Here is an 8,500-nt window from a genome sequence, read left to right on the forward strand (position 1 = left end):
TACCCGAGATCCGCCGGTTTTGACACCGACAGACACCGCGAGAGATCGTCCCTTCCGCGTACGTTAATGTGTTTGACTAGATCGAGATCTGGCGCGAGGATGCCGGTCCGAACGTTTTTGTCAAGCAGGTAATGATAAATCAATAGTAATCCGGGTTTAGCATGTGCATTCATACAGGATAACAATACATTGAAGAAGAAACATTTAATTGTGATAGAAGCGACACATAATGGTGCTCAATATCGGCATGAGACTATAAGACTGAATACTATAATTGTGAGACATAATGGTGCTCAATATCGGCATGAGACTATAAGACTGAATACTATAATTGTGAGGGAAACTTAGCATTATGATAGAAGCGACACATAATGGTGCTCAATATCGTTGCCGAGTCCTACCGTTTGTGTTGTATACTATAATTGTGAGGGAAACTTAGCATGTTTAGTAATTAATATGTCTATGACAGTAGAAGTATTTAGTCTGTTCAAAAACAAAATGACAACGTTCAACACCAAGGAGTAATATCATACGATGACAAAATCCAATCAGGTTACAAAGTTCAGTACTAAAAGCAGGGGCATAATATAGCTTAAGTAACTATAATGGTAGTGAGATCAATATTGAGAAAGCTACCCAATTAGCAAACCAAATGCCAACACAAAATGCTTTAAGTACGTTATTTTTAGACAAAGCAATCAAGGTTAAAGAGCGCATCCAGCAGTTTTGATGCTACATAATTTTCAGAGCAAGGCATTCCTACAAAAGGCGAATGGTCAAACAGAAGACCATTGAAACATCTTGGTAGATAGTTGGGTAGTCATTAGCGTCGAAGCAAGTGGTTGACTGATCATCATTGGCGAATCACCTGTGTAAGAAAGGCATCATTGATCATCGATGACCACACACGAAAATGTTGTTTGACAACCTTAATGGACCATGAGGTTCTTAAGTAAATCTCAAACCAAATGTGTAACATTGCCATATAAAACTATGAGATACTTATATCTGATTTACGACAGAAAAGGGAGAAAAGTATCAACAGATGATTTTGTAATAGAAAAGAAAATGAAAAAAAGAGAACTGATTTTGAACCTGCCAGCCCAATAACTTTGTTGTCCAACATTTTAAAATCCCCTAGCTATGTAGAATGAAGCATAATCCACACTTCACTCTGCATATTTTGCGAATCAGGGATTGTAGATGCTTAAGGAGATGCTACGTTAGGAATTAGCAAAATAACATATGCTACATCCAGATTCTTTAGGGAGGGAGAGAGGGATGGAGAGAGAGATGGACCTGGAGGTTTAGCAGGCGGGCAGGAGGACCTGGTGAGCTCGACGCTGCCCCGCTGCTCTCATGTCGAGCTCGCAGCCGCGTCCGCATCAACCCGACCACCGACACCTTTGCATCACAAATAGCTAATCGCCTAATGTTGTTGTACTCCTACCTGTGAATCACCATAAAATTTATTAACATAGTCACAGAAGCATCACTGCAAGATACCACTAAGATCAAAGTAGCACATTACCAGCATCCCCAAACAACAGAACCCAACACTGTCACTCATATCTATAGGCCAGCAATCAAAATGCAGTAGATCCCAGACACTTCCCATCCACATGCTGTAACCTCTCTAGCACACCGAGGTTCAGTTAACACAGAAGCACTAACAGAGCAGATGTAAACCCAAGCGGCGGACTCACGTTGCGCTGGTGGTGTTGTAGAGGCGAATGGAGTCGTCCTCGGTGACGAGGAGATCCACCGATTCGCCACGACAGATTAGCGTGGGCAGTAGGAACAAACATGAGGGTGGGGGGGGGGGGGGGGGGGGGGGGGGTTAGGCAATGGAACTCACGTAATCGGTGAAGACCGCGCCGATGGCCATGCCGCGGACGATGCCGTCGTCCAGCAGCCACGGCATGGCTGCCATCCTCGGCGCTGCCGCTGCCCGCCCGCCCGTCGTCCAGAAGGTAGCAACAAAACAAAATAACCCCAAACGCTTACTTAGCAAGGAAACAAGTTGCAAAACTAACAAAGCACACATCCTTCAAAGTTCACCTACATTTAGTCTGGTGCATGATCCAAAAAATGCAATGGTGAGAGACAGAATTGGGGAAAGCTTCAGAACAAACTAAAGAAAACAAAAGGAAATGTCCGCTCAATGGCTCGGATTAACCCAGCAACTTAATCACAGCAGTCGAAAAATTGTTTATGGATACAGACAGCAACATGGGACATACTACCTCGGTCACTCTTTACGTGAACAATCGAGCATTATCTCCAAAAAAACTCTCAAAAAAATCATGTAGCATTACTATTTGTAGCATGTAAGAACAAATAGCTGCAACTGGTAACTTGCGGAAAAATAGGAGTAATAGTATCACAACGAATTAAAACAAGCCACTCAATAACTTGCTGGGAGCGAGTCAAAGTGCAACTTACTCTTAACCAGATTAAATCAAGGACCAACAACAAACAATAAAAGATCAAGAACAACTTATATGCAATAAAGGTATGAGAGAGAAGAAATCTGTACACAAGACGGCTATAAACACTGGAGCACAAATAAGCAACACCTTTAAATACAAATAAAAAGAGTTCATGGTTCATTGTATGGTGGGCTCAGATTCACCTTTCCTCGATCATATAACCTACCCCCATCATCTCTTATCACCAGATCAATCTTTTTATACATTGGAGCTGCCCTGGTTATCACTCAACAAGAATGACCATCCAAGGACAGAACAATAAGTATCACATGATCAAAAAGGATTCTAGAGACAAGAGGGAGGATCCAACTTGATACCACAGGTGCCTCGATTGCTGAAAGGCACACTTATTTCAGTCACGGTTAATCATCATCGCCCTAGAAAGAATGGCCTCCCTCGCCTCATCGACGCACGGACCAACCAGGGGCCACCACGCACAGGGGTAAAAGGTGAAAAAACGAAAATGCCCTCGGCAGGGCACGATAATTATCGGCGGTGGCACGAGATATTTGACCGCTGGAGGGCGCCGACTGGCCGCACAGACCACGCTCCCAGGCACAGCCGCTGACAGGCGCGACCCACCCCATGAAGGGGCCCACAAGCCAGCGAGAACCGGTCAAAATCGCGGAGTAAGCAGGATCGCGGGGGGACGGTAACTATTCATTGCTACAGGAGCGCGGCTTCGATCCGCCGGCCAAGCCCTTCCACGCGCTCGATCCAACGGCCGGAAACGCATCAAGCAGTTCGATTGGACAGCCGAGAGTCGCTAAACTCTGAGAGAGCTCGGGGGCTGCCTCAGTTCTTATTTCTGGATGTGTTCTTAAATTCCTGCAAACCAAAGGGGCACTAAATACAAATACAGAACGGCAACAACATAGCACACTGTGCTTGAGAACTGCATTTGAATGGGCTCAGATTCGCCTTTGCTCGATCATGACCCTTCCCCTAGTGTCTCCATCGCCAGACCAATCTGTTCTCGCAAGGGTGAAACTGCCCTGGTTATCACTCATCAGAAATGACCATCCAAGGACAGAGCCACTAAAATAAGCACATGATCAAAACGGCTCAAAGAAACGAGGGGGGATCCAACTTAATACCCACAAGCGCCTCGGTTGCTCGACAGCATGCTTATATCAGCCATAACCGATCATCATAGTCCTGCGCCAACTAAGTGTCTCTTTTTGATCCAGCGGGCAAGATCCAACGGCCCAAAACGCATCCGAAATCAAATCCAGGAGCATAGCTATAGGACCAGAGCATCCACATGTAAACCAGAGCATCACAGGGAGCTCCTATGTTAGCAAGTAAACATGAACAGCAGCCTCCAAACCCTAGAATAGCATGGATCCACAACTACAGAACTCAGGTAGGAACTGATGCATGAGTAGGGCATGGAGCATCAACCAGACGAGCACCACATCAACATAGCCACGGCCATGCCCCATACAGTAGCCAAAGCAGAGGAGCAGGAGGAAGATGGAGCTCACCAAGGGAGGTTGTAGCCAAGGCAGTACTCAGTGGGCGCCGGGGTTGCGCCTGAACGCCGTACAACCGGCGCGGAACCGCTTCCTAAACCGCACATCCACGCCCCCGCTGATATTTCCTGATCAACAAAATAAATACTTTGGAAGTTAATGCAGTTAGGAAAATCAGCATGTAAAATAAACAGATTTTGCCTGCATACTAAAATGGCTTTAGTCCACCTAATATATGTGTGTGTGCATGAATCAGAAACTTGAATCAATCAAACTAAATCTATTAGCAAACATTCTTTAGTCCACCTAATAAATGACCCTAAAGAAGCTGCATTTTGTCTAATAGCGAAGGAAATGTAAAACCAAATGGCTTTTTTTTGCATCTTTTCCATCTTCTATTTCAACAAAATTCTTGAGTATCAAGGCAGAAAAGTTGAAAAAAATCCAGAGAGAGAGAGAGAGAAGATGGACAGACGGCGAGTTATCAGCACATGAACGGAGGCAAATCAGCAACACTATGCTGCCCAACACCAAACCGAGTGCACGTGTTATCTTTGCCAACCACCATGGAGGAGGAGGGGAGGCCGTTAGGGAGGAAGAGGAGGAGGCCGAGGCAAACTCGTGCCAGTCGGTGGCAGCCGAATTGGGCCGGCAGATCAGAGGCGACTCACCTCAGGTCATCTCCTCTTCCCAGAGGTGCATGAAAGTAATGACGACGGTCCACCGCTTGGCACATTTGCTTTTGCTGTTGAGAACATGAGAATAACTTTTCAAACTAAAATAAGGAAAAAATGGTTGTTTAAGTAAATTTACCATCTACTTACTAATAGAGTGCAGCAGCATTCAGTTAATGAGACTATCAGAAGAACTTCTTTTCATACTGAAGTAAGGAAAACCAAGCGACAACAAATATTCATATCTCACTGATTATGCTATCTAGCATATATTCACCTAAACCATAAGATATGATTGGAACCACAAAGCTCTAAACCAAATGGCAACAATAGAATCGAACTCGGCTCTATTAGTATATAAAAATTGTAGAGGACTGCGGAAGAATTTGAATGTACATGTAAGCTTATCGAAAAAACAACATAGCTCCAGAATTGTACATACATGCTTAACTAATACCACACATGAAAATGCATCCTTGAATGCCTCTTCTGATCACTACTATCCAACATATATTCAGCTAAACTATAAGATATGACTGAAATGCAAAGCTCTAAACCAAATGACAACAATAGAATCAAACTCCACTGTATTAGCATCTAAAAATTAAGAGAACCGCGGAAGAATTTGAATGCACGTGGAAGCTTACAGAAAAAACAACATAGCTCTGGAAATGTACATACATGCTTAACTGACACCACAGGAGAAAATGCATCGTTGAATGCTGCTTCTGATCCTTACTCTGAAAATTGTTTACAACAGAGAACTAATTACTTTCATTACTGATCAGTACCAAACCAAAAGCAAATGGATCATAAAACATATTAAGCACTTTATTGATCAGTACCAAACCAAAAGCAAATGAAAACAAAATGATTAGTTGGTTTTTAGATGCCTTATATCAGTACCAAACCACCGGCTTCGGCAAGGGATGAGCATCATGATGGTAACAAAATTAGAATATTATTCATCCTTATCAGCCTTGCCCACTTCATTAAGACTATCCATCAACTTATATTCAGTAAGAGAAACGTCAAGAAATATTATTGTGCTTTCCACAAGATATATTTTAGTGGTAGCTTATAAAATGAAATGAAGTCAAGGAAGATTCAAAATTCACTGCAGTAGCTTGAAGCAAAGCGGACATCTTAATTTCTTGCGTTCTTCACAGCCAAACAAAAACAAATAAAGGAAACTAAAAGGTTCAGAGAGACATGCAAAACAAAGACTGTAATAGCAGAAGAACCCAGACTGAAGTATTGTAGCACGTAATCATTTTATAGGAAACAATAGAGCTTGGTAACCAAACCACCATCATAAATTGTTTACGTGAATAAAGGGCATAAGTTTTATCTAAACATATCAAGCAAAAAAGATTAGTTATTTTGTAGGAGCAACCACCAGTGGAACGATTCATAGAGAAGGAAGACTAATAACAGAAGCTAGGAAAAAAAGGGTATACCTGAGCATAACTGGATATGTGCCAATCGCGATTCTTCGCAGTGCAACTCATCAAGCTTCTCACAACTAAAAAAACTACCTGCACAGGTGGACAGAAACAGAAACCACACTAAAAATCAGTCAAAGCAAGGCATTCTAGAGCACTATGCAGTCAGCTCATATGCATCAGCTAAATAGCTTACCAACACATGAAATCTACACAATATATCATGCATTCTTCACTTTACACATTCCGCATTTCAAATGGGTAAACTATAGAGTACTCGCTACTATGCAAAGGGCCAAGGGACATAGAGTGTTCTAACCAGCTGATTTCTTTGTTCGGAATGCCCTTCTTCTTTGAGTTCCTCATAGGATGCATCTGATCAGTCCATTGGGAATGAACACAAACATTATAAGGAAAACTGCTGAGAAAAGCGGTCCTCGCCGAAGTATAAAAGATAAACTGAACACTAATGAATTGTACTTTATATTTGACACCCAGACACATTTTGTTATAAATCATGTTTAAGACTGGTTGCAATCACACAAACCACCTCTCACATGCAAAGGCTGGATGAGTGACAAAACGATCTCAATTCAATATTGTAATCGCGCTATTCCATCTCTGTGTCCGGCACTCCTCCTGTCAAGTCCGGAGGAACGACAACGGCGACATGGACAGCTCGGCCACCTCGTCGTCTCTGCGGCCAGCGCTCATCCTCCTGCCTGAGGACGAGGAGGGAGGCGCGCAGAGGAGGGAGCAGCGACGCAGAGCATACCATAGATAATGTCGTGTATACTATGAACATTAGCACTTTCTAAACAATGTCGCTGCTAAGCATCATGAGCAAAGAAGAATTATGAAAATCAAACATCAACAACGTGCGCATCCACCAAATCCTCCTTCATCGAATCTTGGTGTAATCAAAGTGACTAAAACTACTCCGACAGTAAACCATTTACTCTTTGTAGAGAAGAATTATGAAAATAAAACACCAACAAGTGCACCCGTTCTTCTTGTCAGTTCCATGAACCACACCCGCCCTAACGCTAAAGCGGGCGCTTAAGCGCCTAAAGCGGGCAAATATCTAAGGCGCTGCAAGGGCGCCTTCTCGCTTAAGCAAATCCTAAAGTTGCAGCCTACATGAAACAATGGTGGCAAAACACTCCAAACTGAACAAGCATTGTAGGTTTTTCTTCAGGATTTCCTTATTAGTAACTGTACAACCAAGTAGCAGAAGTGAAGAGAAGGAGCAATTAAGGGACAACTCACAGCAGAATCGAATCGTGTGATGTGCTCTCGTCCATCCTATCCTCTACAGCAGCAGTAGGAGTACATCAATTGCTCTACTCCAAATCGAATTGAAGCACATCAGGAGCTGCAGGCTCGTACCCGCTCCTCTCCTCTGCTGCTACAAAAACAGAGAGATATTAGAAAGAGATAGAGAGGAAGAGGAGGAGGAGGAGGAGGAGGAGGAGGAGGAGGAAGGAGGGGCAGGGGATGAACTGACCAGAGGCGGAGAGGAGGCGCAGCCCCATGGCCGCCGGTGTCGGGCCAGGAGGGGATGAACTCTCCTCTTCTGCTGCTTATCCTGGGACATGAGGATGAAGGAGATGCGGCCCTTGATGAGCAGCTCATGGTGTCGGGGTCCCGGCGCGAGCGAGGAGGTGGAAGTTGCTGCAGCCATGGCGGATCTGGCCGCCACCATGATCATCCCCTCACCCAACTCGTCCATGGTGTTGGTGTTTCCCCACTCAACTCGTCCTCTGCTGCTACAAAAGAAGAGATTAGAGAAAGGAAGAGAGAGATGAGGAGGAGGAAGGAGGGGAGGGGATGAAATCACCGGACATAGCCGCCGATGTTGGAGCCAACACCCGAAACCCTAACCACGGGGCAGGGTCGCGGGTGAGCGGTGGTGGCCGTGAGCGGCGAATCCGGCAGGAAGAGAGGACGCAGCGGAGCGAGGCGAGCTCGGCGCTGTGTTGCGCGGTGGCGGAGACGCCGGGGCTCGCCGGAATTAGGCGGCGTACGTGAAGCAGACGCGCGAGAGAGAGGGAGGGCTGGAGGGGGCTCTGTTGCGACTGATCTGGCCACCGCTGGAGCAATGGATGGATGTCGACTACGTGGTTCGAGGCGATGGGTGGCGGCGGCGGCGATGTGGGTGGGAGAAGAGGAGGCGCGTGGGAGGGAAGGGGAATGAGAGAGAGGGAGAGGAGGAGCTGGGAAGCGCTGGAGGAGGCGGTGGCTAGGGTTCAACACAGGAGCGGCTGCCCTTTATAAACCTGTACATGAAATGACGAAAATGTCCTCGGTGGGGCATAGGAATTACGCTCGGTGGCACGCGCGAGCGGAAACTATTCATTACTACAGGAGCGCGGCTTCGATCCGACGGCCAAGCCCTTCCACACCCTCGATCC

The 8,500-nt window shown here is 45.4% G+C and overlaps 1 long non-coding RNA gene across 4 annotated transcripts; it reads right to left on the reverse strand.

Annotated features, from left to right (window-relative positions):
- Nucleotides 1-471: 471 nt before the first annotated feature.
- On the reverse strand, nt 472-8,286 carry LOC125537642. Of its 4 annotated transcripts, none has more exons than XR_007296011.1 (10): nt 7,927-8,286; nt 7,594-7,849; nt 7,356-7,491; nt 6,406-6,461; nt 6,102-6,179; nt 5,323-5,381; nt 4,639-4,712; nt 3,980-4,095; nt 1,300-1,450; nt 472-868 (listed from the first exon to the last, which is right to left on the reverse strand). It is a non-coding gene; the product is annotated as an uncharacterized LOC125537642 (long non-coding RNA). The 4 variants fall into 4 exon arrangements; XR_007296012.1 differs by having other exon boundaries at nt 7,594-7,852; XR_007296013.1 differs by lacking the exon at nt 7,927-8,286 and adding an exon at nt 1,859-1,947 and having other exon boundaries at nt 7,594-7,908.
- Nucleotides 8,287-8,500: the final 214 nt, after the last annotated feature.

The sequence above is a fragment of the Triticum urartu genome, chromosome 2 (genome assembly GCF_003073215.2).
Source record: "Triticum urartu cultivar G1812 chromosome 2, Tu2.1, whole genome shotgun sequence".
Lineage (NCBI taxonomy): Eukaryota > Viridiplantae > Streptophyta > Magnoliopsida > Poales > Poaceae > Triticum > Triticum urartu.